The following is a 26,894-nucleotide window of genomic DNA, read 5'->3' on the forward strand; positions in this document are numbered from 1 at the left end:
AATCTGACTGGTTTTGACACATTAGGCTCACATATGACAATGATTGGGAACAGATTAGTATATATATACTGACGAAAGTCGGAAAGGCGTGATCTTAGTCCTCTTGCGTTCCACTGTATGATTGTTGCTGCCTTGACTTCCTCTCGAAACGATGGGCGATGGCTGGCCATGTCTCTATTCGAGGGACTCAAGCACTGGGCTTAAGGCGTCCAGTACTTTCAATGCATTTTGAGCAGACGTAGTTCCAAGGTTCGACAGAATCACTCGAATGGCATCTATGAGGGGACGCAGCATTGAAAGAACTTGATCTGCTTTGGGCGTGGCATCAGCGGCAGGAGTAGGCTCCCGAGCGGGCTTGACAATCTGTAGTTCTGTGGGAGGTTGCTGGCTCGGGAGCGCAGGCCATTCTTCTTGAGACAAATTCCTTTCAGGTGACTTCCTTGTGAACGTTCAACTCCTTTTTGGCCTGATGGGAGAATGTGGGTGCTACAGTGGAAGCGGCCCTCTCCTTTCGCGGCTCTGCCTTTTTTAGGAGGTTCGGTGACGCCGACGCCGGATCGTTGCAGCAGCCTCCCTATGTGTCGAATTGTCCCGAACCATTTGCTTGAGAACAGCGACCTCTTCCTTGATGCGAGGGCAGTCCCTAGACGAGGCAGCATGGGAACCATTACAGTTGCCGCACTTTAGGACAGTAGCCCGGCACGTCTCCTCCGCGTGAGGTTCAGCACAACGGGGACACAGTATCGAGTTTGGGCAGACACCCTTGACATGTCCTAGCCTAAAGCACTGATGGCATTGTAGAGGCCTTTGTACGAAGGGCCGAACAGGGAGTCGGAAGTGACCGACTTTGACGTGTGTTGGTAAGCAATCTCCTTTGAAGATCAGTTTGACGCAGCGCGATGTTCCAAGGCGGCTCACACGCGTGATGACAACACCCTCACTTGCTGGTTTGACGAGGATAGGCAAGTCCGCGTTGGGAATGGCGACATCAATGTCATAAATGACACCTGCTGTGGTGCGTCATCCATCGGGATATATGAACGCACTTTGATGCGCCCTAGTACCGAGATTTGCTTCAGTTTTTCGAGCGCACTCCCGTTGGTAACATCGATTGCGAGGACATTTTTGCGTGTATTTATCCGAATGTCCTTAATTTCATTCGGCACGACCCCTTCCATGAAAACAGATAGTTCTTGCCTGTTTAGCAGTCGGAGGTTGTTTGAGGGCTCTTCGGGTACGAACACGATGGCGTGAGGCCAGCGTTCAGGCCTTGACTTCAGAGTCGCCGTACTCGCTTGCGTTGATGGGTTCGCGTTGACAGTCCTCCTTCTGGCCCTCTTTCTGCGGACAGTGATGAAGCTATCATCCGATGAGTCTTCATCCGACATCGAGTATAGCTCAGTGTCCTCGGTGTCACTGAGCACGCTTCCTCTCTTCCTCGTGAGGGACGGCCTTGATGACCTCTGGCCAGGAGGGCCTCTGGAAGGCTCCGCGTCCATGGCCACGAAACCGGGAGCCGAGGCACCAGGAAATTCCGAAGAATTCGTCGGAAACCAGAGAACACAGATAGAAGCGTTCTAAGAAGAAGGCACTTCGTTGAGGTTATCGCATCCTACTTTATGCAGATGGCCATTCGCGTATGCTCGACATGCCGATTGACAGTCTGTAAGAATATACGTATATTTCCTCATCCTGTCTCGATGCCGAGATGGCGAGGGAATTGCCGGCCTCCTCTGCAGTGGCGACGTTGTGTGTACGAACGAAAGCGGATACCGGTTCCCCCTGTCTCCGTTCTGCCACGCTGGTTACCGTGTCCTGCCCATTCCGATATTTTGCCGCATCTGTCCAGCGAGCAGTGGATAGAGTGCCGTATACCCTTTTTATTTCTTTGGCTCGTGCGTTTATCCTGCCCAAGTGATATTACGGGTGCATATGTTACGCGAAATAGGGGCCGCCGTTATTTACTTACGTAGGGAGACTGTGTCTCCCGTGCATTTGCCCGCACAAGCTTGCCGTTCAGTGTCACAACAGCCTCGAAAACACGAAGGGCCGACACCCGCAAGTGGAATCCTGCATATTTTCGAGGAGGTAGTGCACAAATCAAAGAGACAAGTGTGCGCCGCTGCTTTTGGCAGAGTAAACAGGCGCCTGTTCGCTCTCGCATGCCAAATTTAAATCCGTGTCCCGAAATAAATCGATGGGTCTCCGGCGTGCCGTTTCGTAGCCAGGGGGTGGTACACCGGTTACTTTCTCCGTACACACCCCCATTGTATGTGTTAATATGCGGCCAGCCCCAGCCCTTGCGCCCTTCCTTTCCTCTCCCTATAGGTGCGTGCCCCGCTCCGAAAAAATAAACTGTTCTGGCTGCTATGCCACTGCTCGCATGTAACAGCTCCATTAATAAAGGAGACAATGGGGCTAGCAGCCTCAGCTGCGCGCGCCCTACCGCTGAGCATCGGCCTCAGCGGGAGCTAGGTGCAGCGAGTGGCGTGATGTGATGCGATATCACTGCATGTTGAAAACGAAAACGAAAAAAGAGGCAAATGACTCGCCAAAGACTAAAAATAAAAGCATGAAGAGACTGGCGTTGGAAGCCGCCTCCAAATACCAAGAGAGACGCTTTCACCATCGCGTAGCGCGACACAACGACTGTGACGTCCCTGAGGTCCCGAAAGCTATAACGAATTTATACTCCTGTCACACGGACACCTTCGATCGCGATCCAATCAGATCTGTCAGGATGAAACGAAGACCACCCCGATTTCGGCTCCCTCTGGGACGCGTAGAGTGAATTCACGTAGGATAGCGAAACACATATAGGTATACGAAGCGAAAGTCATAACCAACCTGGCTCAGCCTGGTTATTATCACTGCCCTTCCCTTACCCCCACTTCTCTTTCTTTTACTCTGTTAGTCGTGTCCTTCACTCGATACAAACGTTCCATCTAGTTTTTTTTGTTTTTCTAGACGGCACGTTTTGAGGGTAATTCATTCTGACTTGCACGCTCTTGCGCATGTCTTGCCTGCGTCAGTCTACGTAGTGGTCGACAGCTTTGTACATCGCAAGTAGATTGAACAAGGGCGCCAGATTAGGTGATTTTTAATGTAACTCCGTAGGAAAAAATTAAAATTACTACGGATAAGATAAAGAGACCGCGGAGGCCATAAAACGCGTCATCCGTCGCCCGAAAACACAAGCGTTCACGCGGCAGTTCCTCATTTGTGCTTCCGACGCGTTTAAACATAGAGAGAAGCGGCGCGGTGCCGCTTCCTCCTACGCGGCGTTCAGCCAAGTATGAAATCGTCCATATGTACATAATTAACGAGTAACGTATGCCGCGCATTATCTCATACACCATAGGAGAAACAGATGGAAACAGACTTCCTCCCGCAGCACGGTACATAAGCTTCCGAGAACCTGTCGCAATATTCGAAAGAACACCCGAATATGAAGCTCCGTCAGTTAGCTGGCAATATAAAAAACTGTAACTTATTCTTACGTTCTCTTTCACTTCATCGCATTTACCTAATAAAAAAGTACCAATGTGGTTTTGTTCGCGCAACGCAACAAGTAAATCTGAGAGATATTTTGAGCTATCAATGTACAGGTAAGCCTTAACAACACCAACCTTATCACGTTGCACTTCTGAGCCGAGCATACACACAGACGAATAAAGAGGTGTCCGAGAGTTCTATACATGAAATAGGATCAGCTATTAGCAACAATGATAACACCATGTTCGCGCAACATACATAGCCCATGGTGGGAGCAGCTACTAGCAGAAAGACTCTTAGACAGCCGAGTGGGGTCATCCAAAACAAATGTACGATTACCCCGATAAAAAAAAAAAGACGTTGGATTCGCATCCCGGGATCTAATTAACAGATTAGGATAGCATACGGCAAGGTCACCTGCCATGAACTATCCTAATCCAAGCAAACGCACTTCATATCGTCTTTTTTTTATTATTGAAATGAATATTAGGAGAGGTCAGTGCCTTCATGGTGGCACAGGCTACTCCTTGTCACTTGGCAAAGGAAACAAAGTTGCGTAAAAAGGGAGAATAGCGACACGAAATATGGCACTTAGTAGAACACTAGATGAAGAAAGAATATACAGTCCAACAGTACATTTGTAGCAAGGTTCTGTGCATTAGTTCAGTCTACGTACGCATATATATAGTCAAATATTTTGAACAGCCAAAACACAACACATGTAATACACTGCAAGTACAGAACAGAATTATACATATTGCGTAAAAGTTGCGATCACTACATAAACCAATTATGAACAACGAACAACGTTTATGTTACTCATTTAGCGTATTCAGATCATCTGATACTTAATATTTTCCCAAAATGGTTGGTGTCCCCCCAAAATTTTTTCAGAGCAAGAAGTGCTCTTTTTTGAAGGCCTGCAGTTGGCCATGGGCCAAGTATGTTTCTTAAAGTGAATGGTCTTCTGTCTAATATCAACAAATTTGCTAGCAGTACCGTTCTTTGTGGATCGTATTTCGTGCACTCGAGGAGATGATGCACATCTTCGTCTGGATGGCCACAAGAACACTGCAAACTAGAGACACGTTTTGTCCTGTACAAGAAGTGTTTCGTAAATGCAGTACCAAGACGCAGGCGGTGTACCAATGTTTCAAATTTTCTATTGTCTCTTAGATATTCCGGCATTGATAAGTTTATACATGGGTCTATAATGTATAACTCCGAGTTTTTAGTTTGCTGATCAAACCAGGTAGTTTTGCTGAGGCGACAGGAAATCTGTCTCAGGATCAGACGGACTTCACTACGCAATAGCAGAAGATTGGTTGTCTCTGCGTTATTGTGCGCTCGATTCGCAGCTACATCCGCTGCTGTATTACCAAGAATATTGCAATGCCCAGGTATCCACTGAAATGCAATTACGTGGTTCATTGCGCTTGGTTTTGTAAGTTCTTTGAGTGTCTCATACAATAGCAAAGTGTTCAAAGAATTTTTCTTATTGCTCTGTAGTAACGTGAGAGCGGCTTGCGAATCGCTAAAGATAACCCATTTTTGCGAATGTTTTCCTGATGTTATGAAACGCAAAGCACACAGGATTGCAAAGAGTTCCGCCACGGTGAAAGATGTCTATCGTGATAATTTGAACGGTTGCTCTAGCGCTAAATGTGGAATGACGAATGCTGAAGTCGAGGAATTTTTATGATACGAACCATCTGTATAAACGCACTGGGGATATAAGGAGTAAATTTGGAACAGTGCCAGTTGTTGTGCGGCTTCTATGAACACGTCTCTCTTAGATATAATCCCGTCAACCGATAATTCTATTTTAGGACATGTTAACATCCAGGGAGGGTAACTAACATCCACTTTGCATAATTCATATCTTGGCAATAATGCTTTATGTTCCCGAAGAACATCGTGAATCTTGCTTTTGTTTCATTCGGAAAGCGCCAGGTTTAGTGGATGATTCTCGTGTTTGGTTAAGATGTGATAAATATGTCGGCATGTTTCAACTGTTCGTATGACTAGAAATGGTGGGTGACGAGCTTCAGCAATTACTAAAGAACTCGAGGTAGCCTGCGGAACCCCAAGACACACTCGCAGCCCTCTTGCCAGTAAACGATGAAGGTGTTCCTCAGAAGTTTGCGATAAACCATGAAGAATAGGTGCCAAGTAAGCAATTTTTTGTTTTATGAGTGCGTTATGGACTTGTAATATTGAAGAGACTGATCCCCCCGTTGTGCCAGCGAGTCACCGAAGTACGTTTATTACTGCATTGGTCTGCTTTTCAATTGCGCGGATGTGTGAAGCCCATGTTAGCTGGTGGTCAAGAATAACTGGTGGTCAAGAAATTTATGCTCTTTCACAAACATCAAAGTTTGCCCATTAAGCGTAAGTTGGAATTTATTCAGATGTCATCTAGTGAAAGCAAGTACGGCTGTCTTTGCGTATGAAAGACTCATGCCTCTTTCTTTTAAAGAGGTTTCGATACTATCAAGACCCTCTTGCAGCGTTATTTGAATGTATTGTATATGAGATCCAGAGGCCCATATGCACATGTCATCTGCATACAGAGAATACTGTAGACCATACGGGAGTTTTTGTGGCAAGGCTGCCATGACACAGTTGAATAAGTACGGACTGAGAACACTGCCCTGCGGAACGCCCTGCGTGATGCTGTGATAATTACTCTCTCCTTAGACTGTTTCCACAAATATTTTTCTATCTTTCAAGAAATTTGATGCCCACCGCAGTGTTTGACGGTGTAGGCGAAGCTCTAACATACCAGCAAGTATGTGTATGTGAGTTACGGTGTCGAATGCTCTTTGAATGTCTAAGAATACTGCTACTGTCACATTTCCGCAACTTCGTCCATGTTCGACGCATGTGGCAATGTCTAATACTGAATCCATTGTACAACGATTTTGTCGAAAACAGGTCATGTAGTTGGAAAGCACATTCGTGTGTTCACACCACCATTGCAGTCGACGGTCTATCATCTTCTCCATTAGTTTAGAAAAACAGCTTGTGAGACTGACGGGTCGGTAGGACTCAAGACAAAGGGGAGTCTTTCCTGGTTTTAGTACTGGAATTACCCGAGCTAATTTCCATGAATCTGGAAGAGTCTCTCTTATCCAGATATTAAATCCCTCCAAAGAAAGCCAGGCTTCCTACTGGACCTAGGTTCTTTAACATCACATATGTAACACCATCTGGGCCTGCGGTTGTCATTGTACGGCATGACGAAAGAGCCCATTTCAATTCATTTAAACTAAACTCACAGTCAAGTTGAGGATGTTGTGACATAAAGCACGCACGAACCTTCTGTTCTACTAGTGTTGTCGAACTACTAAATTGTAGGCAAGTAAACGGAATTCCTGGTCTGAACATCAGTTGACAGAATTCGTCAGCAACAGATGTTTCCGGAGGGCTTCGAGCTACGGCAAGGGCTCGGAAGGGATGGCTCTGGGTATCTGGATTACTAAAAGATCGGACAACTGACCATATTCTGGGAACTGGAGTAAACGGAGACAACGACGCGCAGTATTCTCGCCATCTTCTCGTACCCAATTATTGTAAGCGTCTGCGCGAAGTTGATTCAACTTTCTGTACCATCTTGTAGTCATCCAGTTTTCTACTCCGGCGGTAAGCCCGTTCTGCGCGTCTTCTAATTGCTCTTAGAGATTCATATTCCCCGTCAAATGCAGCGTATTCATTTGGAACAATAACTTTCTTTGTGCAGATCTTGTAGGACACACAATATATTTGCAATACTTTGAAAGTTCGGATTTTCGCCGAATTGGATACATAAATGGTTACGAAAACTTTGCCAATTAGTACATTTTGAGTAGCGCCAGGTCCCCTCACTCCGTATCAGGCGATGTTTTCCCAGGATCGGAAAATGATCACTACCATGCGTTTCTATGTCCGTTGACAATTGCGTTGACAATTGCGTTGATAATTGCGCGTTGACAATGCTCGAAGCAGGTCACTGAGGAGTTGACTGAGATGGTCACTGGTATGACTGGTGTGGTTGAGGCGAATGCTGAGGTATTCGCTCAGATGTTAGATGAGGTTGCTTTGTCAATGACTGAGGGCGTTGCTGAGAAGGTCGGCGAATTTCACTCGAAGCCTGGGCAAGATGAATAGTATTCTCTGAAGGTGGATCATGTCGCTCACTGTGAGAACGTTTCGACCAGAGTGTTTTAGAGCTGCAGAATAGTTCACATTGACCCCTTGCTCTTTTTCTTTGTTAGGAGTTGGAGGCGCACATCTTAGAGCATCGAGGTTGGGTGGAGGCGCATTGCGAGGAGGCAGCCTTCTGTATTTCAACTCATGTCTGCGTAACCTTGAGGCAACCCTGCTCTGAGGGCACCCGGAGTAGGAAGCTGTATGGTTTCCACCACAGTTGGCACACTTTGGATGACACGCAGACTTGCACTCTGAATCAGAAGAACTTCAGTTTGGCCTAGTTGGTATTTACTGCAAATCATATTGACCGCAAAAAAGACGGGGACATAGCAAGAAAACACATAAACAGCACAGGCGGTATCGCGTGGTAACAAAACCACGCGATATTGTGCGTGATCTTTAGCACATAGAATCCCACGGGATGTCTGTTCTCTCTGGACAACAGTGAAGTCTCAAAGTTACCGCCTGTGCTGTTTATGTGTTTTCTTCCTATGTCCCCGTCTTTTTTGCGGTCAATATGATTTGCACTCTGAATGGTTGTGGTCTTCTGTGCATATCTTGCAACGACGTTGACTGCGGCCGTTCTTCGATAAATGTCCAAATCTCTGGCAGTTGTAGCGTCTTAGAGCAGGGCCATGATATTCTTGTACGGGATGACTCGTGCAACCTGAATGCACTCGTTGCGGCATTGGTTTGTCTTCTCTGAAATGGAGAATGACGGTTCTCAGAGGGCGTGATTCTACCACTCAGTCTTCTTGGCGATTGTAGCGCGCCTGACGACGGGCAGATGTCACTCCAAAGTCCTTCAGGAAGTCAACCAGTTGTTCTTGCGTATACTCAACTGGCACATGGCGTATCTAGCCAACATTCTTGGTATAAGATGCCGGAATGCATGGCTTGACTCCCAAACCAGCCACTTCGCTCATCGACAGTAGATGTCTTGCAGATGAGACTGAAGTAACGTTGACAGAGAAACTTCCATATCTATTCACGCGGAATGACTGTACCTTTTCCTTTGCCGCGGAGACGATTTCCGACGCAGCGCGGTTTGGATTAACTTGCCAGAAGTTGCGTCCTTCCTGAGAGGGCCGAAAAACAACTGGAATTCCCTCACACCGCTTCTTTTTATACGTTACCAAGGAGAACGGCGTTTCATCGCAGTCTATGTCTTGATCTTCACTTAGCTGATAGGTAGATGTCTTGTCGTCGTCAACCCGTGGTTTCTTGGCTTCACTTTCGCTTGTCTCAGGTATATTCACTGAAGGTGCGCTGGAAGGTAGGGCAGCGTTGAAAACTAGCGTCGCCGGCTTGATGACATAGGCGCGTGTATTGGCACTTCCGAGTGCGGCGCCGATTCCGCGGCACTCATGCGCCTAGGAACGTGCTGTCGGACATATGGCTCGTGCCGGTGTTCTTTTCTTCCTACCGCCGTGGTACGCGTAGATGCGCTGCGGAGCGCAACAAAACCACGCGATATTGTGGAGATCTTTAGCACATAGGAATCCCACGGGATGTCTGTTCTCTCTGGACAACAGTGAAGTCTCAACACAGCACTGATTCTCCGAAGAAAACAGAAAATGATATCTCACCGAAGAAGTACCGGCCGCTCGAAAGGACTTCTCATCGTCTACTATCTCTACATCGTCTACATCTTCTACTAACGTCTACTCGTCTCTACAATTTTGCTCAATTTTAAATGACGGCAGCTGGCCAAAAGGCGTTGGCACAACGCCTTTTCTCAGACAGAAGGAGGCAAATCTCGCTGTTTTGTCTTCGAGGCGCTTCCATTCTATTACAATACTGCGAGGCGAAGCTGCCAAAACCATTTCGCCAAAGTACACCCCAACTGCTTAAGCCTTCTCTCCATTCATACTTTCTCTCCCTCTGATAGAAACCGTGCACCGTTCTAGCGCCACTGGGTCCGCCGGCAGAGAGAGAGAAAAACAAAACAAAACAATTAGGCATTACAGTCCGTCCAGTGAAATAAGCCTCGACAACGTCGCCACTCCAAGCACGGATCGCACACCGAGGGAGGAAGCCGCGACAATGGCGAAGGCGACCTTTTGAATCTGTGCGGCCGTGAGTGGGCGAGACACTTGTCTTGACTGGGCGTACGCGCGTGCAGCGCCAACAAAAAAGAAAAAAAAGAAAGTAAATGCCGAGCACGTGCAACTCCATGCACGCTAATGACGTCTTCGCACGCCAGTATACGCATCCTTCTGCGACGGGATGACGTTGGCAACTTTGCCAGTGAAAGGTGCGAAATTGTAGATTTCCCGCCTCACGGAGGATTGCACGAAAGGAGCATTCTTTGGCACTCACTCAGGTCAAATGAGGTCGCGCGCGATAGCCGTGAAGAGCTACATAGCATTAGGACATGGTTCCGTGGGCTGCTTAAAAGGAGACGAAATTACTTTATGCGGATAAAATATTTCTTCAAAACTCCATTTCCCTTATATTGCGGTGTATTGGGCTGATTATTACAAGAGAACATTAACGTACAAGTTTCTTCTTCTTTTATTTTTATTTATTTATTTATTTTGTATTTCGCGCCGAAACCTCGGCGCCGGTACGTCAATGCGACGTCAAGGATTTCAATGTAATTTTTTTTTTTCGTATTTGGACCGTGGTGGCTCAGTAAAAGATTCTGAAGGTAACGAAATATGTCTTGGCCTATTTTAGGATACAATGGTGTCCATCTTTACCAATCCTAATTTAAATAATATTGAAAATAAGCCTGCGAAAACGTCGTCAATATGCTTGACGTCACGTCGAGCAGGTTGGGGAACTTGAAGGTGGCGTCGCCATAAGTCTTTCGTTGTTGAGTCTTTTCCTGAATGTTTAACCTCTTCTCATGATGATGTTTATTATTATTACTTACTTGGCTTTGGCAGGCCTGCCTTTTGATGAACGAAGATTATAAGATGGCAACAATAAATATTATATATTACTAACGCGGTAGCGTTAAGAAGCCCACGTCGCAGAAAATTTGGCATCCGGTTTCGGATGTCGCATCAACAAAACTATTTTCATACAACATATACCCAGGCCTTCCACATGATGCAAGGAATCGGCTGAACTAATTGAATTTCTCAAGCTAAAATACGTAGAACATCGTAAGCTACGACTTGCACACAACCTACAGACTCGATAGCTCTCAGATTGTAGTTTGATTATGCGAGAAAACATAATTCTATTAAGCGAAAACTCAAAGAAACTCCTTGGCACGCACAAACCGGCCGCGGCGTTCACAGAGCGGCCGCGGAGTCCGCCATTTTGCGCGCGCCGGTGCGATGGGTGTCTTGGAGGCCACGGAGCGGCGTGCCCAGTTCCTTGCATCAACTCCCGCTAGCGCTCGCTTCCACTTCGTCGTGGCGCACGCAAGAGGCCGAGTTTACACCATAACGCTCGCCTTCGTGCATAGCGTTCGCGGCAAGCGTTTCCAGGGGCCGAATCTTATAACGGTTCTAAATACGAACCGTTCGCTTCACCGCCCACGTCACTAGATGTGCCACTCCCCAAGCCGGCGGCGGAAGAAGGGGACAACATGACCAATAGATGAGAGGGTGCCACCTCTGAAGTGTACGTCATTATATGACGAGCTAATCGAGGAATTGCAGAATGTTTCTGCTTGCTAAATAAATGTAAAATATAAATTAAATATTATACGCCAAGTTCTGAAGTATAAGCTTGTGGTGCCGGGCGTTTACGCAATGCAGAAGTAATTTATTCATGTCGTTCTTTTTCATTCTCAGCCCACAGGCGGTATCGTGAGCGTAAATGAGTTGGCAGAGTGCATCGCTATGCCGTCTGCTACCAGGAGCAGGCCCCGCACACTCTCAAGTTCAAGAAATGGCCACAGAGGGCGAAAAAATCGACCGCGCGCCGCTGCTATTAAAAAAGCATAGTAGAACACCTCAAGGGATTCTCGAGTTAGTTTCAATATTTCCCGCTAGGGGCGCCGTAATAAGCGCAATTTCTTTTTACAAACTTTCTCCTACAGTTAGCGAAGCATGTTTATTACATAAGATACGGCATAAAATTATCTTTGCTAATTCGCTATTGTACTTCTCATGAGTAAGTTTACTGTTTTTGTCATTATAAACGCAAATAGCGTTCAGCATCATCGCTTTTCCACGTGACACCTCGCCTGGATTCAAATTTTTTTTCGAGTGCATGGCGGCACGAATTCATTCGTTCGTACACTTAGACTGGTTGCTTCTTTGTTGCTAAAATTAGTTTATTGCGATTCGATGTCTCGCGTTACTTAACTTGGGGTGAAGTGACGTGTTTGCAAGCATTCCCCGTCTTTTCTCTGTGTTTGCAAGTGGACATGGAAGCCCGAAAGCTACGTTTCAGTCGTAAGCCATGCGTCTCCATCGAAATGGGAACCGTATTCTGCGACTGAGGACAGCAGTACAGCAGACAGGCAAGCACTATACCTGTATTCTAACGGCTCAATGTGCCGCAAGCCACCCATGTATGCGAATGCTCGCTGATGCCATCTTGATGTTAACCAATGAACAGAGTATATATACGTATACAGTGAACCTTATGCGAGTGGCACGCTGAAATGATTGATTGCAGTGTTTCGTTGAGATGCTGTCCTTCTCGGTCATGGTTCTCGGATGTGGCGGCCTGGTCAGTTGCATTGGGTAGCAGTCTCGAGGTAAGCACCTGCTCCTGCAGTTAGCACAGTGACATGGACTCCCAATTCACATGCAGCGTGGGCAAATTGTGCTTGCGGCCTTCCTCGGCGGCCGCGGTCTGGCATGAATGGAGACCAGCATACGTGCTCGCATGGTCTGAAGTGCGGGACGTTGATAGCCACGTGGGTGGAAAGGCCCACAAATGCGGCTGCCAGAGGTGATGCCCACGAAACGAACGATGAACACATTGAGACAAAGTGGGGCGCGAAGTGCGAGCGACACTTTAGCGGCCCCCGAAAGAACAAAAAGAAACATGCAGGTTGGAAAGGAGTTTGAACTCTAAAGTGGCGGGTAGTCCATGTTACTGTGTTCGCTGCGGCAGCAGATGCTTGCTTCACCCGATTGCTTCGCAATGCAAGCTGTTCACTTTTAACGGCAACTGTCGGTTCAAACAGGTGGAACGCTCTGTCCAACCTGTTTGCACTGCTGGTTGTCGCTTGTTACCAGACCGCCAGGTCCGACAACGAAGTAGGAGCTCGCGTTAATTATGCCAGCGTATCTCGACATGCAAATTTTATTTTTGTTGTTGCACGAGAATGTACAGGGACACTGCATTTCTTCTGCCAATAAAGTCGCACGTTCAGTTCACTCACTTGTCTTGTTCGTATGGGCGTCAGTAGAGGCTCTTTGGTCTCCTGGCAATTAGAGCACATCAGCTACGCGGCAGCCAAAACAAGGCATGCCGCATAGCCAGCAGGGCGAGCACAGCGCGTACGAGCGCACGCTACCGGCGAGAAGCGGCCATATTGGATATTGCTCTAAAAAAAAAAGAAACTGCGTTTCCGCTTCCGTGTTAAGCATCGCCATCTGGCGTCCCCCCCGCTAAGTTCCATGCGCTGCCACTGCTTATTTTCGTACCACTGCGGAAGGTACAGTTTCCCTTCTCTAAAGTTAGTCTTTATTCTATGCCAGGAGCTCGCACGATGCACGCAACAGGAACGCACTGCCAGCACTTCTCAAGTAGCTAACGCGGCAAAACCATGAACTAGTTCTTAGGGACACCTATACTAGCCGACTATATCAATTTTCCTTCTTTTTTCGCCCTTCGTCATCGGCTCGGACATGACTCTCTCGCCGCCGCGCTGCCGCTATCCCTGCGATCTGCCCACGGCGCGTCGCGTGATAGAAGCAATGGAACTGAAATCGAAAATTGCGGTATATGGGCCCTGCATTGCTTGCGCGAAGTCAAATCGAAGGGTGTGGTGGCGACGGTGCGCGCTGTGCTGTGACATTGAGAAACAAAGTATGGCACTCCCGAACTAGAGAAAAAAAAGGGCAGCCAAATAAGAGAGCTCCCACAGAGGAAGGAAACTAAGGAGAGGCCCTACCCCCTCCGCGCGCTAGGAGAAAAGTGTGGCAGGAATGACGTATAGGTTCTCATTTTTTTGCTCCTTTTTTATTTTTTTTGCTGCATGGCCACGCCTTTTGGGCCACAATGGCGGCGTTGTTCTGATTTTTTTTAGCGCTCACACGTGTTGTTCTGGTAGGTTTCGTGCCGTGGCAAAGGCGCTGTGTGGGCGGGTTTGCGTTAGTCACCGTGTCTTGTTGCGCTGTGTTACCTGCACCGTGCTCTGCCGGATGTTGCGCGAGCGCGCGCGCTCCGCGCGCGAAACCACGCGCAGCGCGGCGTGGTTTCGCGAAACATGTAAACAAGAGAGGAGGGTGGCACAAAAGGCGGAGCATCGCCATGAGCAACGCCAACTTCCGGCTTCACTTTTGCTTCACAAAGAGTGACGTCAGGGCCTCTCCTTAGTTTCCTTCCTCCGTGGGTGGCACCAAATGCAATGAATGCCGGCGGTTGCCACTAGGGGCGCTGCAGTGCAGGTGGGTGCTGCGGCACCATCCAGTCCAAGGTCGGTTCAAATAGGTCGCGAAGCTTTGGGCGAAAAGCGGTTCAGTACAGATTGTCACCGACATCAGCATGGGGGGTTATGGGAGCAGCGATTGAAGCGCGACTATGTTTGGAGGGAACAAACATTGCGAAAGAAAAACGCGTTTTTTAATTCAAACGAGACACAGTTAGATTCCTTCAACGAAAATAAATTTCCTAGACAATTTTATACATTCTTGACGAGTGAAGAAAATACAAGTTTAATTTTATTATTATTAATAAATGCATTTCTTTTAAGCGCCCATCGCTACAGGGGGCGTTGACGCCACTATCACTCGCAATGCAGTGCACGTCTTGAAATGGGCAGAAAGGCGCACTCGTATCACCTGTTGAAATACGCCCCCCTCACAGTTTGTGCTTTCTTGCTTGTCGAAGTTTGTCTGAATTCGGTGACGCGGGTAGCTTCATTGCTTCTTAATCTGTTCAGTCAAATGTAGCGAGTTACGACCGCCAGATAATTGTGTAGTTGTTTTCGTGCGACTGCGCTGGCCGACGGTCTTGGCATCGAATAATCGGATCAGCACTCTACAACTAAAGCGTTCGTCGGCCTCCAAAGAAAGTATGTTCTGTGCAGGGATACGATTTCGACAACCGTACGGCTGGCCTTTTCCTGCATCGCTTTCCGCGCTGAAAGCTCGAAACGCCCATCAAGTCGAATGGCAGGGCATTTGAATGTATAGCTCCAAAGGTAGAACAACAAAACAAATTTCGCGCCTTCGAAAACAAAATGACGTCACATCTGCTTTTAACGGACATGGCGTCACATTATTTTTTCTTCCGCCGGAAGTGTTCCCACCACATACAGATGGCGGTAAGCCCCATGGACCGCCGTGTTTTGAACGTATGGGCTCCCATGGAAGCTTCGCTACCAGGTACATTTACCTTGTCCAGTCTTCGTAGCCCGCCGTGTTTCGCGGTGCTCCCCAGACGACTCCACACAGAATCGACTCCTGCAACGCACGGAAGTGACGTCACTTTAATAAATTAAACTGAAAACAATTGAAATATATCAAATCTTACTAAGCAATGCGTTTAACTTGCAAAGATATGAAAGAAAATTGTCTTATGCGTTCATTAATGTACGCATTTTGATTAAAGACATCAACGCAAAATTATTTCAACTATACTGTCATGCGTTTTGCTATAATAATAGTCAGCGTTCAATATTACAAGGCAGAAAAATATTATACTATCTATCAGGTGCCTGCAGAGATGGAAAGCAATTTTTTTGAGCGTCTCGTGCATCACCCGAGAGCCCGAGGAATGTGGTGGGGCCACAAGCACACGCACGCTTCTCCCCCGTTTCCTCTCTGGAGCAGCAGACGACAAGCGCTGCAAGCGTACATGCCCACGTTTACGTCGCCACACGCTGTGTTTACAGCAATCTCCGAACGCCGCAATATGGATTTATATACAGTGTGACAGATGCGTGAAACTGCAGTCTTCGCACTGTCACTCGAACGTTTCCTCAAAGGGTCGGGCCCATACGAGTTCTTTGCTAGCTGTCTACCACGTACAAAAGTCGGTCTCTACGATTCGTTTTCGAGATCGAAGCAACCAGTGAACCAGTTTTGACACCCCTTTTCCTGCAGCGCCGTGCGTCTTAATGTCATCATAGCTGCGCAAATATTACTGACTCAGATCGCAGAGATACCGATGGGGCCGCCACAATTGCATGCTCGATTAAAAACAGAAGCTTTCTTTTCTTGCGTTCCCGGGATTAGCCGCGTCCTCGTGCTTAGCCTCGAGTAAGTTGAGCGGATCCTTGAAAGAGTAATAGTAAACTGGGCCGGTCCCGAAGACCTTGAATATGTATTCAGGATAATGTATAATGAAAGGTACGGTGACCCAGTCGTGGTTGCTTGTTGAGTTTGGAAGGCTTAAACAGAAGCAAACCCATGCTTTGCCATTGGCCAATTATCAATTAAGGGAACACATTATGAGGTCAGGCAAAGAATGCACCTGGGGAGGGTGGGAGCTTCACATTTCGAACCTATTTAGTGATGCATATTATTAAGATTCTTTTATGTGAAATTGCTGAACGAAAACAAGTAAACTTCAAATATGCTCCACATTATAGCTATTATCATTCTGAGCTTAAAGCCTCCCTAAATTTCTGTAATAAGTCTGCCCCTGGCACTTGATGGAATTATAGATACACAAGATATTAAAACACTTGCATCCTGAAACACTAATGATTCTTTAAATTATAAAACAAAATCTGTCATTTCAGGTATCTTTGTTCTGCATAAAAAAGAAAGCCATTGTAATTCCTCTTCTCAAGGAGCAAGATTAGGATCCATCTTTGGCAGCTAGCAACAGGTCTGTGATACTTACTGTAGCTGTCTATGCAAAGTCTTCGAGAAAATGATAGATCGCATCATCTCCTTTTCTAGAAAGCTAAATAAGCCGTATCAATGCGGCTTTAGGGAGGGCAAGTTGACGATCAATGACAATCGGTATACACTGAGCCCATCAGGTTCTTTCTAACTACATATTTCCAGATATAAAAAAATCTTGTTACACAACATGGCACTATGGAATCTTGTGAAGCTTACCTGAAATAAGCATCTGTGACATGCTGAGCATAACAAAACTATGTGAGCCCATCTCACCCCGCTATTGGTTTTTTCGTCACGTACAGGGCAGAAACGCCCAACTCACCATACTACTTGAATTGCATTGAAAGCCTTTCATGATGCCATCTAGTCCATCTAGCACCCCACATCATAATAGTGCAAGTCTCTCTCTATCACTTACGATAAAAGATTCAGTCACTTACAGCAGTGAAGCAGCTCAAACAAGTTACAGTTAAGAATGCTACAAATCTGTCAATAAATTCACAGACTCTACACTTCCTTGCATCTCAGTATTCAGGTGCACTGAGTACAAGCACAGATGGAATTAGTTCAACCATTTGGGCAGACCAATTGGCTCAATCAACTGCCTCATTTGTGACACCTAACTGTATTCCTCCACCTAACCTAACTGTAATCCCCATGCTCTTCACCACGCACTGGAATCTTGCCTCTGGTGGGACACGTATATATGTGCCTTACTTCCCCGATAAGTCTGCTCCTTGCCTGTGACCTTACCCGGACACAGGAGATATCTCCTGTAGCAACGCCAGTGGCATATTGGCGGCGAGGAGTTACAGAGTCGCCATCTATCGGAAGCGCCTCGCTGGCGTAGTATGAGGGATCACGTGGCACGCTCCTCATAGGTTTTGCTGTCAGCGGTCACTGAAAACACCACGCGCGAGTTCTCCCGGACATTTTTGTAAGTACTTTCGAAACGAGAGAAGTTTCTTAGTGTCTAAATAATAATCTTGGGCAAACTGAAAGCACACAATCGTTTACAGACGCTATCCCTTTACCGAATACGTACAGTGAACGCCACTGCGCGCGGTTGCCGCGATGGAGTCTCCCGAACCGGCTTCTTGCGTGGAAGGTAGGCACACGCCAAGAGCAAACTATGTGAAATAGGTTCTTATAGTGTTTGTATAACTAAATGGAGCGTAATAGAACGAAGCCTCAATGCAGCGATCGCGCAGATTCGCAGCGACCGACTGCGCGTCTGCATGCTTGTCCGCGCACTGTTTCGATTTCTCCGCACGCGCGTTTTCTCACCGTGCCATGAGCTTTAGGCCGCAGAATATGAGCATTTGACAGTATACAAGCAACCATTGTTGCGTGGGCGCTATCAGAGCTGTTCAAAAATAATTTCATTGTATACGGGGACTGTAATGTGCCGTCGCGACGATTCAATCTTTCTTTCTTCTAAATTCTTTGACCTTTCAATATTATTCCTCGAGTTGCGTCGCACTGTATGTTTATCGGTGTTCTCAGCGTGCAATTTCCCGCTGCTCCTTTTTTGTAATCCAGTGCATTAATTCATAACACAAACATGACCATATGCTATGCTTTTTTTTAAATGTGCTTCTAACCGCTGCCTTTCTACTCCACTGAACTTGCCAGTATCTATAGCATCGACAAGTTCATAGACCAAACCGTCATGACATTAGTCGTGCAGCGGACTCGGGCGAGCGTCTCAGTGCGCGTTTTCAGAACATCGCAGACCGGGCGCCGTAGCAGAAATCTTCCTCGCGTCTGTGCTTGCTGCATACCAAAGTTGTAGCCGATGACTGTTTGCCGGTTTTATGTTTCGCGAGCCAAGCTTCACGCAGCGTCTTGTCCTGCGGCTACGTGTGAATAAGGCTGACACCGGCCTCCGTTACGTGCGTCCGGCCCTGCGGCACCGAGCAGTAGCCGACCATGTTTCGCGCCTTCAGAGGCAGCCACTACCTATTGTAGTGCTTTGAAGCGTTGTGAAGGAGACGCTCGAAGCGGGGAAATTTCGCCACTAAATGAGGACCGCAGCGTACGAGGGAATTTAAACTCGTTTTCAGCTCGCTTCGGCGCGCCCGAAGCAGCCGACGTGGTCGCTATGTCCACGTGATCCCTCCTAGCACGTCACGCCGACGGTGGCGCCAGCTTTTCCAGTGGTGGAGCTCGAGGCCAATACAGAGGGGGGGGGAGCACGAAGGACACATCCCCCCTTCCCCAAGATGTCTGTATGTAGCTGGCAAAGCCCCGACCCCGCCCCACCTCCCTTCTACTCCCTCAATCTCTGCATCCCCTGTCAACTGCGCCACTTAGTAGCCTCATGCTAACATTGACTCAGATTCTGAACACTGTTGCCACACTGTAGTATATGGCATGTCAAATACTCTGAGCTATTTACATGGCCAACATGCAGACGGCCATTCACAATGCATGTTAAGAGCATTGTTACCAGATCTTGGACAGATCGATCCTTGGAAATCGTTTAATGACCCATGCTAAGCATTTGCCACCTCAACAGTAACAATGCAAAGAGTGCGACACCTCATTCCTTAAGCTTCCAAGCATGTGCTAGGTGTGCATATATGCAACTGCAATACTTATAACTGAAATAGAAGTATACATGCTCAGAGTTCATCACTGATGCCTCAAAATCACAAGCAAGACTATTGTTTGCAGCACTGGGACCTTCTTTTGTTGCATGTGAGGCTGTTAATCTGCAAACAAGCATCCTTACAAGCAAAGCACTAACAGTAATTTTCCCCATATTATAGGCACACGCATTCATAAAGCTATATTACTACACATTAACTGCCTTAGCACAGTGAAAGTAATAAAAACATACAAAAACCACAAAAACGTGGTCCTAAGCTAATTACACAAGTATCTGTGCATGGCCTAATTGCATATGGTGCCTGCTCGCCGTGGCTTAGAATGAAATGAGCTTGCAGCACCGGCAGAGTCCGAGTCCTGAGGGCCCAGGCTTCCCCTGAGAATGCTGGCATTTTAGCGCTCATAGTGTGCAGTGAGGTCCCCCTTCTCTTTTGCAAATTTTGACTTGGGCCCCCTGTAGAGGCTGCCTAGGATACATCTCTGGCTCACAGATTAGGAAGAAGCATCCATCACTTATAGAGACCCTGAAAGTGGAGCTCACGTTTCATTCACGGACCTAAAGCTTTTCTTGCGTAAAATGTTCGGAAGCAATTTGCAAGATACATGGAATATATAAAGGTCAGTAATGAATTACACACAGTGCAGAATAACTGAAAGATGGGCAAGGGGGTGCAGATTTATAGCGATGTCTTGCTTGGCAGCACGATGTAACACAGACAAAAGAAGAGAGGTGAAGAAAGTAAAGACTTGGCACTGTATACACAAGAAAAATATTTGTTTAAGGAAAACGCTAATATATACATAGATATATATATGTCCTGAAGCAACAGTATACACAACGAGAAAAATAAATTGCAAAAGTAGATTCACAAAGCCACGTGATAACAAAACAATGTTAGAGAATGGTAGACATGTACAAAAATAAAAACGTAACAATAATTCATTTCACTCAGGACACACATCTAGATAATTGCATTTCTTGGTCACAAGGGTCACAATTTAAGCCTGGCTAATACATTTGTCTCGTAATTTGTTGATACATAATGTTTCAATTATTTCGTTCATTAATTTGTTACAATGATGGGAAAGCATAAGTGTGTCATTGAGCATGGGGTTACATCCACATGAGCGACGGTAACTGGCCAAATAGTAAGGCAGTCAAGACGAAGTGAATGGATGGTGGTGCTTCTGCACTCTCGTGTTACACCTCATCACAAAATAACGGGATCAGGTATACCAAGTCTAGGGAGCAGCATACACACTTGGACGCATGTTTTGTTTGGCAATCAGATTTTGCTTTTTCTGTTTTTACCTTTTTACACTTCATGCAGCCTGATCCCAATGGAAAGACAAGCAAGGTGGCTGGAATTTGGAATGTGGAGAATAAAAACGGATGGCATGTGCACATTCTTACCTATTGATGAGCAGCCAGTCATCAACATGCAACAAGTTTGGAGGGTCCACCGGTTCTCCATGCCTTTATGGAGAACAGGTAGTCTAGCCACAATACATGTCTATAAAATAGGCCTATCCATAAAGCAACATAACAACAATTTATTATTACATTATATTTTTTTATTGATTTATTTGGCAAATACTATCAGCCTTGTATAGGCTGTGACATGAAGTGCGATATAATGTGCACCTGCTTACCTTTCAGTACAGCCCTTTTCCTTGGCAACAATCTACTTTTCAATAACAAAACTGTCAGGTACTTTTCTCAGTGGTGTAGATATGCTGGATATATAGACCGTTTTTTCGTAGGCACCGCCATATTGTGAACGCAGTGGCGCCGCCTATGAGCAGCGCCATACTGGCTTGGGTGAAAGCGGTCTTTTGCATGGCAGGTATACGCTCGGTGGTAGGTGGTTGCGTTTGTTTTCGCGGTCGTGCGGTCTGTTTAGTATAACGTGCGTCTTCGACGTGGTAAACGGTTCTGTGAGACGTGCTGAAGTGGTTTAAGGCGTCATGGCTGGAATTACTGCTGGCGTTGAGGTGGACGGAACACGCAGCGCGATGTGTGCGCGCATGTTTGAGCCTACAATCAGCCTCGGAGATCAATTGTGTATTTCTGAATGTTCCAGTCACTAATGTCACCTTATTGCAGTATTATCCTCTGTTTCTAAGCTGCGGTTTAGGAGCCATGAAACATACGCGACGATCGTAACAGCGTGGGTACCGTTCTGCTACGATAGGAGCTGTGACGTTATACTTTGACAAGCGTTTAAACTGTTCGCTGCATGTTACATTGCGTGACTACTTAGTTCGATTGATGAGGTTTCCGCCCCTGAATAAAATAGTTTTGGCAAGTAATAGCAGCATGCCTTACAATAGGAATTAAGCTTTTCCAGCAAAAGGACTGTTTACGAACTGTGCGACCGTCCTAAGCAGTGGTAGGCGCTGGATTACATATATCTTTGTTCCATGTACCGCATGGTCCAAGCATACAGCATCAGCGGTTATATATTTATAAACTTTGTGCGGCGTGACTATGCGAGGTCCTATTGCGGCGTTAGCCCGTTTCCTCTTGCTTGTTCGAGAAAGCGGATGATAACCGAAATTTTTTTTCGGTTATGTTCGTTCCGTTCTCTACGACGCACTCACACGTATTACGGAAATTTTTCCTCAAAAATAGGCATCGCATTCTTTTTATGCGATCCCTCTCATATATTATGGCTATATGCAGGCCAAAAAAGCAATGCCGAAGCGCACAGCTTCTATATGTATCGTGCTGGTTCATCAACCGCAGTGATCGCTGTGTTGAGCAGCGCCATCGGCTTCATGTAGGAAGGCTAGCGTAGACACATGGTAATTTGAAGCTTACTAGACTTGAAATGCGCGAGAACGATGCCGGTGCATCACAAATATTTGATAGCGCCTGCCGCTTAGATGTTTCGTGGTTGCCTTAGGTTGTCCGTGCACGAGCATGCGCTCTTATGTTTTAGTCCCTGCGCCAAGCGATAACATAGGGGGCAGATTTACCATTTCATGCTCGTAATGCAGAGACAGCGGTTCTCTTGGTTGAATTAAATCAGATATACGCAAAATAGTTCACAACACATACACACACCACGATTGATAATGTGCGTACACCGCGGCTGATAAAGCGCGTCACATTTTTGCGCCCCCAAGAGATATTTCCGCCTGCTGTAATTACCGATGCACCGAAAGGCTTCCCTGACGACCTTATAAGAACGGATATGGCGTACATTTCACAAAGTACCATCTAAAACATCTCTAAATCGTTCCGCAGCACGCGACAGCAATACTTTCAAGCAGCGCCGCGCCGGATCGCCCAAGCCAGAGAGGAGGAAAGGCTCTCGGCTCACCCTATCTTCCTCGCCCGATGAAACGGTCTATATACAGTGTCTTCAAAGTCTTAAATCATAGCATTGCCTCCAGTTGAAGGCTTAAGCTGCAATGCTGCAGTGCACATGGAGTGCCAGCTTCCAAACCATTGTGCGTAAGGGCTCTGGAAAGGCACAGAGTGCTTGGTAAAAGACCACACCAGTTCAAATGCTTTATCTTCTCATCTCCTCATGCATTTTAGCAAAGACAAACATCATTTATAGGCTTGTAATTTTAACAGCATATATATTTTACACTCCTATACAGCAAGTAATTTTAAGCCTGTATACAGCCAATATTAATTATTTATAGCAATCCATTTTTAAGTGTTAAATGTATCATGCAACATTCATGGCATTCTTTAGTCATTCCAGGCCCTCGTACTATTAAACATCAGACATAATCGGACAAAAAGGAACATCAGCATAAAAAGAATATGCATAAGGCTCTGACTTGCCTAAACTTGACCATGATTGCTACAGAAAGGTAGTTTTGGCAGTTTTAGGCACCTGGCAGCTGGAACTATGTGCCAGCTAACACTGCTTTAACCAGCACCATTCCCACTCCCACCACTGCATCTTACGGTACATAACGACGTTTATATAATGACCAGTGTGACATTTTTAGAGGCATTCACCTGCCGTACATTGTGTTACCTGTGCACATTCACAGAGAACTAACAGTTAATTCTAGCACGCAAAGAAATACAAACTTTCGTTAAAAATTATCTATGCCATAAGCTGCGCACATATGCTGTTAAATAAAAGAGTCACGTAAAGGTTATATTGATGCTTCTTTATTTCCAGTAAAGCGAATAATGATTGCAGTGAACGGACTTTTATGTATACGTATTAACCATAAGGCCAAAACTGCCTTTCTGTCACAATCATAGTCAAGCATAGGCAAGTCAGAGCCTTGTGCATGTACTTTTTACACCGATGTCCTTTTTTCTTAGCACACTGCTATGTTCTGGTGAAGCTTTCATTTCTACCACCTCCTGCAGTATTGTCCTTACAAACAAAATAATGCAACTTGTTTTTAATTTACAATGTTCTTTCTTTATTTTGATTTTTATATCGTATTCATTTTCGTCAAAACTTGACATTTGAAGTGAATTGTAAAACTGATAATTTGTGATACAAGAACAATATTGTGCAAAGTTGTTGAATAGGTTAAGGTCTCAGAGTCTACCAAATTTCAACAGGCTCCACGGATTGGTATAGTTGATAAAAAACCGTAGATATAGCAACTTTTGAAAATTGTAGCAAATTAAGCAGTTATGCTAAAACACTTCTGTTTTGCACAGCTAGCTAGCCCTTCTTTAAGTCTATGTTTTACAGACAAAAATATATTCTTTGTAGCTGTAATATATTGTATTTCACATTGTTGCGAATTTCCGAGAATGCCTTGTGCATGAAATAGGTGCCTCCGCACTGAAGAATTTCTCAATTTTTTTTCCTCCTAAATATTCATTTGGCATAGAAGTCATGTTCACTTTCATGCTACTGAGTGATATGGGCATAAAATATAAAATATTCTATCGAATCTAAAATATAAATTTTTTGACCCGTGTTGACCTCTCGTGTGATCACGCAGCATGGAGACGATGGAAACTGACACAATTTAAACATCATACGTGAGACAGGTTTTCAAAGTTGTCTGCATTCCTGCATGCTTGACTGCAAAAGATGTCTAAATGTGTAAGCGTGGTGCTGCCACATCAGTACACAGCATAGACATTAGTGATGGCCAAGGCTTTACTAGCTATCGAAATAAAGCTTTACATGTTGCCTTAGATATGTTGTGCATCTTATAAGTATGCAGCACTTTCCTGTGAAAATTGTTTTAAGAGTGCAAGATACCTTTTGCCAACAATTGAAGCAAAACAAGTAGCCTCAAGGCAGCTTTTTTAGGCTAAAATAGCTTCACTTGTTCAGGGAACATGCTGGTTTACCCACACAGGTACTAATGCAGCCTATACTTTCTAATAAAGCACATCTCATAGCAGCTGACATACTTGCCTAACTTCTTTCTTTTCTCATCACAAAGCCATCCCATATGAACCTCGAATATTCTCATAGTAATAAATGAGAGCACAAAAGTACACATTAGCCTGCCCGTAGTTTCCAGGCCTCAATTTTTCTTCTCTTCGATGCTGTCTAGAATCATCGCCAACTTTCCTAGATGATTTAGTGGGGCAGGATCTGATAGCATGCATAATTAGTGTCTCACAGTCTTGCAATAAGCCTTTCCTTCATGTCAAATGGACAGGTGTGTGCACATAAAAGAAAAATAATTTTTAATGCTGTAAATGGGATGATGATGGCGATCCATCCTACGTTGCCCTGAAAATCATAGCCTGGGTAAATTGCACAGTGTCCTCTAGGCATCCTGATATCTCACGTAAGAAATAGCTGCATAATTACTTCTCCTAAACATTATTCTCTCCTATACATTATTCTTCTCCTAATACATTATTCTTGTATTAGTGCTATTATAAGTACAGTGCCATACAGCAGGAGGTCAGAAAATGTCATTATCATGGGAGGATCTCCGTATAAATGAGAAGAGAGAGCTGCAACTAATAGAGAGATCAGTTATCGTAGCTGTCTTACATGCTTGCACAGAATGACAAGTTCCATAATTGTGCTAAGCTGGGCATGCAATTTTCGCATTTGGATTGAGATAAGACTTGATTCAGTACCATTATTGCCCTCACTTCTCAGATGGTGAAATCTAGTATAGCCCACCGCTGAGCACTTGGTCAACGAAACTGTGCTTGATAGGTGATACATGGTGAAATTACAAAAAAACTTGCAAGTTGGTGTGTCACCTCAGTGTGAGCTCTACCAGCACTTGGTTGAATTCCGTATACTAAGTCCAAAGTCAAGGTCGATGACTTCCAGACTGGCCTAGGCTAGTTCGAGCCTGAACCAGAAAGATGAATTCCAAGGCTAAGGAGAGGTAGCTCATTAATTATTAGCATGACTGATGGGTTGATTCCTACCTCAAAGTCAGTTTTGAAGACGGACCTTACTTCTCCTTATCTTAATTGTTAGTAACATGAATGCAGCAGGACTTTCTTATATATAGTTGGGGACCAACACTCTCTGCATATTCAGTGAGTATGTCAAAAGCATTTTGCAGCTGTTAAATTGCATATCAAGATTCCCATACGTTGATCAAATCGTCATGTCATCAGCATAAATAAAGAACTCAATGCTTGTGATGTCTTGAAGCCTCCATGCAGGACGAATGATGCACAGCAAGGGGGCCAGAACAGAGCCATGTGGCACACTGTGGTTTGAAGCACAGCTAGGATCCAATATGAAAACAATTTACATGCACACTAATTCTTCTCAGACTCAAAAATATGAGTACCACTTTTGTTACCTGCTTTGGAAGACAAAAGTCTTCCATGTTTCAAAAATTACCTAAATTATGTTCTGCATTATTCCATGCATTGGTTGTATCAGTTGCCACCACCGTCCACAACTAGTGGCTGTGAGGGGAGACAAGCAGGACACCATCTGACAGGAGAGACAGGCCATCCTCTGTGCCTAAGTACAATCTGAATCCAATCTGTGGTGCTGGGTGCATTTAATTTTTATATTCAAGCTCCCATGTTTTTCAAGGTGCATACATGGCCATCATTAACTTCATTAACCAATTTATGTCTGCTTCAGGATTGAAAGCTTCAGTCATATCCTTGCCTTGCATTAGCTGACTCCATTCTAGGCCAGTGAGTTATGCTATCTCGAATTACACCTCCCAATCCTCTGCTGCACATTGCTGCCCTCCTTTCCTCTAGCACCAATTTTGGTACTCTTATAGATTATCAGTTAACTGTCTTGTATATTATATATGGTAACTGATAATTTCTAGTATCATCTATTCCTTGTTAATATATGGGATATTATACATCAAGCTGCAGATAAAATTAATATGTCCAGTAGCAAGTATTATCAGTGCAAATGTGGCAATGTATAAAAGACAGAGTGAACAGCAGCAATGCAAGGAAATTAAGTGATGGTTGATTGGCTGTGAAATTAGATGCATGCGGGGGCTAACCCACATTTTTTTAATAGAAAATTTGCCACGTATATTGCGATTACAAGCCAATCTTGCAATTTCATAATAGGAGTGTGCAAATATTCAAAATTTCGGATATCAATCAAATAGTTTTTGCTATTCAATTCGTATTCGATTCGAGAATTCACTATTTGAAGTTGTCGAATAGTACATTTGTTTTGTTCGAATACTGTAAAAGACAACAACACTTCTTGCAGTCTACAAGGAGGAAGA

The 26,894-nt window shown here is 45.3% G+C and overlaps 1 long non-coding RNA gene across 1 annotated transcript in view; it reads left to right on the plus strand.

Moving 5' to 3' along the window:
* The window catches only part of LOC139051382 (uncharacterized), a 31,633-nt gene extending 19,564 nt beyond the window's left edge, over positions 1–12,069 (plus strand). The window contains exon 3 of the long non-coding RNA XR_011509360.1: positions 12,015–12,069. This is a non-coding gene — a long non-coding RNA (uncharacterized lncRNA). The remainder of the gene's footprint in view (positions 1–12,014) is intronic.
* The last annotated feature ends 14,825 nt before the right edge of the window (positions 12,070–26,894 follow it).

The sequence above is a fragment of the Dermacentor albipictus genome, unplaced genomic scaffold, assembly GCF_038994185.2.
Source record: "Dermacentor albipictus isolate Rhodes 1998 colony unplaced genomic scaffold, USDA_Dalb.pri_finalv2 scaffold_11, whole genome shotgun sequence".
NCBI lineage: Eukaryota > Metazoa > Arthropoda > Arachnida > Ixodida > Ixodidae > Dermacentor > Dermacentor albipictus.